The following is an 11,137-nucleotide window of genomic DNA, read 5'->3' as shown; positions in this document are numbered from 1 at the left end:
ATGACTTATAGACCGGTAAAAGGTCTAATTTAGGTAATTTGTGGCCATGGGATTCAGCAGCCTCTCCATAAGTATGGGAAGTTAGGTCTTACTTATAGACAATATATCTTTTTAAGGTACTTCGAACACTCTAAGGGATATGTTATTCATTGGGGAGAACGTCGATGAGACAATATCTGAGATCAGATCTCGAGATGTTGATTTCTTAGAGAATGAACTCCCTACCAAGGGTGGGGTTTCAAGACAAATAGAGATCTATGAAGAAGATGATTCTGAAGTAGGTGCTTCGATTGCACCAGTAGAGGGAGATGAAGGACATCTTGGGATTAATGAGAGTGACTGAATATTTGATGGACCTGGTTCATCTAGCAGAGCTTTACTCGAACCTCAATTGCGCAGAAGCAAACGGGGAAATATTCCTCGTTGCCAATTTGAGGTTGAAGGGGATGCTTTCACGACTGCTTTTCAAGATGATGGAGAGTTTAGCTATGTGAAAGAACCTCTCTCATCCCCTATGAGTAAGGAGCGAGCAATTGCAATGAATGAAGAGATGGAGTCCATGAGGACCAACCATGTCAGGGACTTGGTTGACCTTACAGCTGGACGTAAGACTATTTGGAACAAATGGATCCTAAAAGTAAAGCGAAAGACGAATGGTTCTATCGAGAGATTTAAGGCTTGCCTAGTGGCGAAAGGTTACACCTAAAAGAAATGTGTGGATTACAAAAAAAAGCTTATCACCAGTGATTATGTTTGCTTCTATTCGTATCATTTTAACCATTGTCACACATTTCTATCTCGACCTGCACCAAATGGACGTTAAAACTGCATTTCTCAGTCGAGAACTGGATGAGAAGATCTGTATGAATCAGCCTGAGGGTTTCGAGGTCCAAGGACAGGAGTGCAAAGTGTGCAAGCTCTGTAGATCCTTGTACATCATGAAACAGTCATCTAGACAATGGTACATACGATTTTATCGAGCCATTACATCTATTGGGTTTACAATGAATGAGAAGGATCATTGTGTGTATCTGAAGCAGTCCAAAGGAAATTTCTTGATCCTATCATTGTATGTTGACGACATTCTGACGATTGGAAAAGACAAGCAAATGCTTGTTGAAGCTAAGGAGTGGTTATCAACCAATTTTGAGATGAAAGATATGGGTAAGGTAGATTATGTGCTCGTAATTAATATCCAAAGGAATCGTTCGAAGAAAGTTTTGGGTTTGTCCCAAGGGAATTATATCTAGAAACTTTTTGAACGATTTTAGATGCACAACTGTAAGCCCTATGACACTTTTGTATCCAAGGGTGAAACCTTGAGTCTTGATATGTGCCCAAAAACCATAGAAGAGGAGCAATATACGTCTCGTGTCCCTTGCAGTGGATAGCATGATGTACGCTATGTTCTGTACTCGGTCAGACATTTGTTATGCCGTTGGCTTGGTAAATCGATTCTAGTCTAATCTAGGCCCTGGAAGGCAGTAAAGAGAATACTATGATACCCGAAAAGCACCATGGACTACATGTTGTGCTATCGGGACGCCGAGCTACGCCTGATTGGATATAATGATGCTGATTGGGTTGAAGATGTGGATGCACGAAAGTTGACTACTGGATATGCTTTATTGCTGAACAGAGGTACTATGACCTAGGCTAGCAAGAAGCAGACCTGCACAGCCTTTTCCACGATGGAAGCAGAATTTGTTGAGTGTTCTGCTGCTTTGCAAGAAGTCATATAGTTGAGACATTTCCTGCATGACCTCGATATGGTTAGAGAGGACTTGGATCCTATCATGATACACTGTGATAGTATGGCTGGATTAGTCTACACTAAAGATCCAAAGTATTATGGTAGGACCAAGCACATCGACGTCGGGTATGACTTCATCAGAGTTGTGATTGCATAGAAGGAAGTGAACTTGAAGTACATCCTTACTGATTAGATGATTGCAGATCCCCTAACTAAGCTGATTACTAGAGATAGTTTTCAAGCTCATGTAAGGGCATTAGGACTTTGTAGGTGGTGATTCTGTTTCTGTTTCTGAGTTGATCGTTTTGTTTTGATAAAGTTGGCATTTGTTGTTATGTGGATATTTTCAATTTATGCATATGCATTATTTGCATGGTATATTAGCACATGACAAAAAGGTATAAATATGTCAAGAGGCTGAGATGGCTCTCTCACAAAAGCAATCTCCTTTGACGTTTATGATTGCGAGTAAGGATGAGACAAATACTAACCGCCTTGAAACACATGGGGCAATGTACAAGGATGTGAATCGGTACCGGTGTGTCATCTCGGACTAAGCTGAGATGAGGTCATTAATTAATTTTGACCAAAATGAATATGCCCACTCTATTCATTCTGCCTGAAGTAGAAAACCAGATGTGACGCTTTACTTTTGGGGCCTTGAATGGCGAGCTAACGGAGAACTTAGTTTATATGTAGTGATTGAACTAAGATTTGTATGATGTTTATGAAGAGCTTGACATACACTCTATAAAGAGTAGCTCTACCATAGAAATACATGCGCTTGAGCAACCAATTTAGGAAATGGATGAATGGATCCTTACTTCATCATTGTGTGGGTCCTACCTAAAAGGTCTATGACCTTTATGAAAGTGCCCTTAGTCACTTTTGATTCTATTATAACATGAGGAGTTGATGATCGCTACTTTGCCGTGTTACCTATGGTCATGAATGATTTGGTCGGCTGGGGCACTGCTAATAAAGCAGTCAACTCCGAATGGAGTAGTATGAGGGCGAATGTGTTGGGAATTGGTGTATGCCCTAGAGGCAATCTATCATCAGTTCTGTAATATGACATGTATTTCATTATATTACGAGGCATATCTGTTATTGTGTAGATTGCGTTAAATATGATTTTATACAATAATGTCCTTGGAATAGTATGTTCAATAGGCATCAAGTGTGACTTGATTGTGAGATCCTATAATTACCGAACATTATTCCTAAATGTCCATAGTCAAAGTATTATCGTTAATTAGGACAACGATAATACGGTTAGACTATTGTGGGTGTTGATTGATGACCAAGTCTCACAGGTCATGGATATGGAGATATCAAATCACATCACATGTATACATTAAGAGTAATGTGTATTGGACTGATCCGCCATGAGATTGCTACATGGGTTGTTACGTGACTGTCATTAGCATATCTTAAAGTGACTATAGTGTAATGGTCCTTTGACTTGAGGTCACCATGGATTCCTACGTGTAATGTCGTATATTTTGATACTGTCAAACGCCACCGTAACAGGCTGGTTATAAAGATAGTTATTGGGTATGCCACAAAGCATGGAAAAGAATGTGAGTGACCAAGATAGGATTTGTTCCTCCTACGAAACGGGAGCGATATCTCACGGCCACTTGGTGGTTAAGTCTAAAAGTGTATGCATACCCAAATGAGTCGATATAATGATATCGAGCTCATTTGTTCTGATAGACTTACCCGGTAAACCAAGAAAAAGAGATATTGAGCCATACAAGGATGTCATCGACCATGCCTTGGGCTCAATAGAGATATAGAGGACAAAGGGATTATATTACACGGTAGCATAGGTCACAAGGTTTGTCGAGAAATTGACTTTCCGATTACTTGAGTAATAGTGATGCATTGCTAGATGCCGCTCACTGTTTGTAATATTGAAATAGAGATTTCGATATTACTGTCAACGTAATTGGGAACCTACAGGATCACACACGACGACTAAATCGACGGGATATTTTGAAACAAATAAAATCGTCTAATAGAGATTATACGATTTAAGGTGCGACCGATTAATCGGATATTTAATGAGATTAAATATGTCGATTAATTAGACTCGATTTATTAAATTCAATAGCCCACAAAAGTAATATACATATATGTGTTTGTGCACGCATGCAAATTTAATATATATATATATATTATATGTATGTATATAAGATACAATTGGGATCCTTAAATCCTTTTTGTCCCACACCGGTCAAATGGCTTGAAATCCTTTCCCCAAGCCATTATATATACATGGCAGTGTATTGAGATATTAGATATAGATAACATACAACATATATGCACGTGTATATATGATATACATGTATGTATATAAAATGGGATTATTGAGTTGAATTGTTAAACTCATTAAGTCCAATTAAGTTTAATAATTCCGGGTGTCGCACCGGTGTTTCTTTCGAGTGTTGGCCGCTAGCACCGCCGATTTCGAAGACTCGTCGACAAAGTCGGTGTGGATACCGGTAGAGGCGTCACGCGTGGGACGCTCGGTCGACAATTTTAAATATTCCAGGTACGCTTTTATTTACTCTTATTCTTCTAGTAGGTCTTGAAATTAGTTTCACGGGTAGGAAATTTTGAATTTCTGTTCCTTTTTCGCTTCCTTTGCGCCTCGTGGAACTAGCAATTGGTATCAGAGCCTAGCTAGTTAGAATCTGAGTAGATAATAGCATAAAATATGATTTTATGCTTGGTACTGGTATGATTATGTTTGATATTTGCGGTGCATGACTGTTAGACATGGACTATGTCCTAGTTGTGTTAGTATAATAGTTATACGTGTGGACTATTATGTAATAGTTACATAATAGTGTATAGTGAGATCGATTAAATGTTAATCAAATCCCTCAAAATATTAAGTCCATATCCTTCCACCGTGTAACGCTCGTCAAGACCAAGATCGATGAGTGTGTAGACCTTGCCTTCGCAGGATGCCCTTATCTATCCTAGTAAGACGTTGTGTTTACCAGTGGGTCGGACTTAACTGAGCAAGCCTAATAGGATTAGGAGTTCAGAGGCATGTAGTTGGGCATCGATCTATAAGATAGATTTGAATAAGGAGTTATTCACTCAACTAATCAAGAGTTGCATGTGATGCAATTGGGAAAGTGAGTTCCCTACCTAAATAGCCAGTTCTGGGTGAATCAGCCCTCGTTGACTCAGAGCTTGGTGAGATATGGATCTTGAGCTACTATGAGAATGATATTCTCTGAATCAATGTTGAGGGTCATTGATTTGATATAAATAGTGGGAGCAATATTTATAAAGTCCTCATTAAATATTGTTGTGTCATAATACTTATTTTGTATATTTCTATGGTAGTTACCATGGCAGGGAGCACTTCTAGTACTTTCTGTTTGCGATCCGTCCTTGATAAGGACAAACTGTCTGGGAATAATTTCCTTGGTTGGTATCGAAACTTGAGAATTGTTCTCACCCAAGAAAAGAAGCTATATGTCTTAGAGCAACCTCTTCTTGCGCCACCGCCTGACGATGCCCCCCAAGCTGAGAAAGATGCTTATAGTAAGCATCATGATGATGCCGTAAACGTCGGATGTCTCATGTTAGTCACCATGGACTCGGAGCTTCAGAAGCAACACGAGAACATGAAGGCGTACGATATGATCGTGCATCTCAGGCAGCTCTATCAAGAGCAGGCCCGACATGAGAGATTCGAGATCTCTAAAGCACTTTTTCAGGCAAGGTTGACTGAGGGTAGCCCGGTGGGTCTTCATGTACTCAAGATGATTGGGTACGTTGAGACTCTGGGAAGACTGGGATTTCCTCTTGGTCAAGAGTTGGCCACAGATTTAGTCCTACAGTCACTGCCCAGCAGTTATAGTCAGTTCATTATGAGCTATAATATGAATGACTACAATAAACCATTGCCTGAACTGCTTAGCATGTTGAGAACAAGCTGAGCATGATATCAGCAAGGGGACATCCATTCTAATGGTCCAAGGGACCAAAAGAAAGGGCAAGAGCAAGAGTAAAGGCAAGAAGGCTAAAGGTGCATCCAATTTTGACTTGGGTGCGTTGAAGCCTAAAGCCAAGGTGGCGAAGAATGATTACTGCTTCCATTGTGGCAACACTGGACATTGGAAGCGGAATTGTAAGATATACCTGGAAGAGTTGAAGAAGAAGAAGGGAAGTGAGACTTCCACTTCAGGTATCCATGTTATAGAGATTAATGTATCTACTACTTCTACATCTTGGGTATTAGATACCGGATGTGGTGCTCATATTTGTGGAAATATGCAGGACCTAAAGGACAGTAGATCGTTGACAAAGGGCGAGGTGGACCTACGAGTTGGAAATGGAGCAAGAGTTGCTACATTAACTGTAGGGACTTATCACCTAGTTTTACCTACTGGGCTTGTATTAGATCTTAACGACTGTTATTATGTACCTGCTATTAGTAGAAACATAATATCTGTTTCTTGTTTGGACAAGAAGGGATTTTGTTTCACTATAAAGAACAAGTGTTGTTCTATGTACATGAATGATGTATATTATGGCAGTGCACATTTAAGTAATGGTCTGTATGTTCTTGATCTAGATACGCCTATTTATAATGTGGAAACCAAACGGCTCAAATCTAATGATTCGAACCCGACTTACCTCTGGCATTGTCGTTTAGGCCATATTAGCGAGAATCGCATCTCTAGACTCCATAAGGATGGATTACTGGACTCGTTTGATTTAGAATCGATCGAGACATGCGAACCTTGCTTAATGGGGAAAATGACTAAGGCCCCTTTTACCGGAAAAGGTGAGCGAGCTAGTGATCTTTTGGCTCTCATACATACCGATGTATGTGGACCAGTGAACAAGCTTGCTAGAGGTGGGTATCTCTACTTCATTACATTTACTGATGATTTCAGTAGATTTGGATATGTGTTTTTGATGAAACACAAATCTGAATCCTTTGAAAAGTTCAAAGAATTTAAGAATGAAGTGGAGAATCAGTTGGGTAAGAGCATTAAAGTTCTTCGATCAGATCGAGGAGGTGAATATTTGAGCTATGAGTTCGCTGACTATCTTAAACAGTGTGGGATTTTATCTCAACTGACTCCACCTGGAACACCACAATGGAATGGTGTAGCTGAGAGGAGGAATCGAACTTTATTAGATATGGTTCGATCTTTGATGAGTCATGCAAACTTACCTGACTCCTTCTGGGGATATGCTCTACAGACAGCTGCTCTCATATTAAACAATGCTCCGTCGAAATCAGTTGAAAGGACACCATATGAGATGTGGTATGGGAAAGCGTCCCAAGATGTCTTTTCTAAAAATATGGGGTTGCGAAGCTTATGTGAAGAGATTGTCTTCGGATAAGCTTGGCCCTAAATCGGACAAATGTTACTTTGTGGGGTATCCTAAGGAAACTCGAGGATACTATTTCTATAATCCCATCGAGGGCAAAGTGTTTGTCGCTCGAACTGCGGTATTCCTTGAGAAAGAGTTTCTCTCCAAAGGAACTAGTGGGAGGAAATTAGAACTTGGGGAAGTTCTACCACAAAATGACATTGACCAATCGACGGGCGATGTTGCAGAACAAGTACCACAAGTTGTTGTGGCACAATCTTCTACACAGGTGACACAGGAGCCTCGTAGGTCTAGTAGGATACGTCATGAGCCCGAGAGATATGGATTTCTCGTGACTCAAGACAATGACGTATTGCTCATAGATAATGATGAGCCTACAACCTATGCGGAAGCCGTAATAGGCCCAGACTCTGAGAAATGGCTGGAGGCCATGAGATCTGAGATGGAGTCCATGTACACTAACCAAGTATGGACTTTGGTTGATCCACCTGAAGGGGCAAAACCCATTGGGTGTAAGTGGGTCTTCAAGAAGAAGACTGACATGGACGGTAATGTGATTACCTTTAAGGGCCGACTTGTGGCAAAAGGTTTCAGACAAGTTCATGGTGTTGACTATGACGAAACCTTTTCCCCGGTAGCTATGCTTAAATCCATCAGGATCTTGCTTGCAATTGCAGCTTATTATGATTATGAGATCTGGCAAATGGATGTCAAAACTGCTTTCCTGAACGGGAAGCTCCTCGAGGATGTGTTTATGACACAACCTGAGGGTTTTGTCGATCCACATTGTGCCGGAAAGGTTTGTAAGCTACAACGGTCTATTTATGGACTGAAGCAAGCTTCTAGGAGCTGGAATCTTCGTTTTGATGATGCAATCAAAGAGTTTGGTTTCATCAAGAATGAAGATGAACCCTGTGTTTACAAGAAGGTTAGTGGGAGCGTAGTAATCTTCCTGGTGTTGTATGTAGACGACATACTTCTGATTGGGAATGACATTCCTTCCCTACAGTCTGTGAAGACTTGGTTGGGAAGGTGTTTCTCTATGAAGGACTTAGGCGAAGCTACCTACGTGCTAGGTATTAGGATCTATAGAGATAGATCCAGAGACTGCTTGGCCTAAGTCAGAGTGCATACATAGATAAAGTGCTTCGGCGCTTTAGCATGCAGGATTCTAAGAAAGGGTCGCTGCCTATGTTACATGGCATAAGCCTTTCGAAGGCTCAGAGTCCTTCTACTCGAGAGGAGAGGGACCGCATGAATAGGATTCCATATGCGTCAGCTATTGGATCTATCATGTATGCTATGTTATGCACTCGATCAGATGTCTCGTATGCTTTGAGTATGACGAGTCGATACCAATCAGATCCAGGTGAAAGACACTGGATTGCAGTAAAGAACATCCTTAAGTACTTACGAAGGACTAAGGAGATGTTTTTGGTATATGGAAGCGAAGAAGAGCTCGTTGTAAGAGGTTACACCGATGCTAGCTTCCAGACCGATAAGGACGACAGTAGATCGCAGTCAGGGTATGTGTTCTGCCTGAATGGAGGTGCTGTGAGTTGGAAGAGTTCCAAACAGGAGACAGTAGCCGACTCTACCACAGAGGCCGAGTATATTGCTGCCTCTAACGCTGCAAAAGAGGCCGTTTGGATCAAGAAGTTCGTGACAGAACTTGCTGTGGTTCCTAGCATCGCAGACCCAGTGGATCTCTATTGTGACAACAATGGAGCCATTGCGCAAGCTAAGGAACCCAGGTCTCACCAGCGATCCAAACATATACTCAGGCGCTTCCATCTCATTCGCGAGATTATCGACAGAGGAGATGTGAAGATATGCAGAATACCAACAGATGAGAATCTCGCAGATCCACTTACGAAGCCTCTTGTGCAGCGCAAGCACGAGGCTCACACTAGATCTATTGGCATTAGACAGATGCCAGATTGGCTCTAGTGCAAGTGGGAGATTGTTGGGAATTGGTGTATGCCCTAGAGGCAATCTATCATCAGTTCTGTAATATGACATGTATTTCATTATATTACGAGGCATATCTGTTATTGTGTAGATTGCGCTAAATATGATTTTACACAATAATGTCCTTGGAATAGTAGGTTCAATAGGCATCAAGTGTGACTTGATTGTGAGATCCTATAATTACCGAACATTATTCCTAAATGTCCATAGTCAAAGTATTATCGTTAATTAGGACAACGATAATACGGTTAGACTAGTGTGGGTGTTGATTGATGACCAAGTCTCATAGGTCATGGATATGGAGATATCAAATCACACCACATGTATACATTAAGAGTAATGTGTATTGGACTGATCCGCCATGAGATTGCTACATGGGTTGTTACGTGACTGTCATTAGCATATCTCAAAGTGACTATAGTGTAATGGTCCTTTGACTTGAGGTCACCATGGATTCCTACGTGTAATGTCGTATATTTTGATACTGTCAAACGCCACCGTAACAGGCTGGTTATAAAGATAGTTATTGGGTATGCCACAAAGCATGGAAAAGAATGTGAGTGACCAAGATAGGATTTGTCCCTCCTACGAAACGGGAGCGATATCTCACGGCCACTTGGTGGTTAAGTCTAAAAGTGTATGCATACCCAAATGAGTCGATATAATGATATCGAGCTCATTTGTTCTGATAGACTTACCCGGTAAACCAAGAAAAGAGATATTGAGCCATACAAGGATGTCATCGACCATGCCTTGGGCTCAATAGAGATATAGAGGACAAAGGATTATATTACACGGTATATAGGTCACAAGGTTCGTCGAGAAATTGACTTTCCGATTACTTGAGTAACAGTGATGCATTGCTAGATGCCGCTCACTGTTTGTAATATTGAAATAGAGATTTCGATATTACTATCAACGTAATTGGGAACCTACAGGGTCACACACTACGACTAAATTGACGAGATATTTTGAAACAATAAAATCGTCTAATAAGATTAGATACGATTTATGGTGCGACGATTAATCGGATATTTAATGAGATTAAATTTGTCGATTAATTAGACTCGATTTATTAGATTAAATGGACACAATTGATGCACGATCCATTTGAGCACATGGCATATAATTATATAATACTACTAATATCCTCCTTGTCCCACACCGGTAAGAGGCTTGAAATCTCCCCAAGCCATTATATATACATGGCAGTAAATGTATTGAGATATAGATACGTGTGCTATATATACATATATGTGATATATATGTATATAAGCATATACATACATATGTGTGTACGTGCATAATGGGAAATTCAAGTTGAATTGTTCAATTTCATTAAGTCCAATTAAGTCTTAATTTCGGGTGTCGCATCGGTGTTTCTTTCGAGTGTTGGTCGCTAGCACCGCCGATCTCGAAGACTCGTCGACAAAGTCGGTGTGGATACCGGTAGAGGCGTCACGAGTGGGACGCTCGGTCGACAATCTTAAATATTCCAGGTACGCTTTTATTTACTCTTATTCTTCTAGTAGGTCTTGGAATTAGTTTCATGGGTTAGAAATTTTGAATTTCTGTTCCTTTTTCGCTTCCGTTGCGCCCCGTGGAACTAGCAATTGGTATCAGAGCCTAGCTAGTTAGAATCTGAGTAGATAATAGCATAAAATATGATTTTATGCTTGGTACTGGTATGATTATGTTTGATATTTGCGATGCATGACTGTTAGACATGGACTATGTCCTAGTTGTGTTAGTATAATAGTTATACGTGTGGACTATTATGTAATAGTTACATAATAGTGTATAGTGAGATCGATTAAATGTTAATCAAATCCCTCAAAATATTAAGTCCATATCCTTCCACCGTGTAACGCTCGTCAAGACCAAGATCGATGAGTGTGTAGACCTTGCCTTCGCAGGATGCCCTTATCTATCCTAGTAAGACGTTGTGTTTACCAGTGGGTCGGACTTAACTGAGCAAGCCTAATAGGATTAGGAGTTCAGAGGCATGTAGTTGGGCATCGATCTATAAGATAG

Source organism: Punica granatum, chromosome 6 (genome assembly GCF_007655135.1).
Source record: "Punica granatum isolate Tunisia-2019 chromosome 6, ASM765513v2, whole genome shotgun sequence".
Taxonomy (NCBI): Eukaryota; Viridiplantae; Streptophyta; class Magnoliopsida; order Myrtales; family Lythraceae; genus Punica; species Punica granatum.
This window is presented reverse-complemented; position numbering follows the sequence as displayed.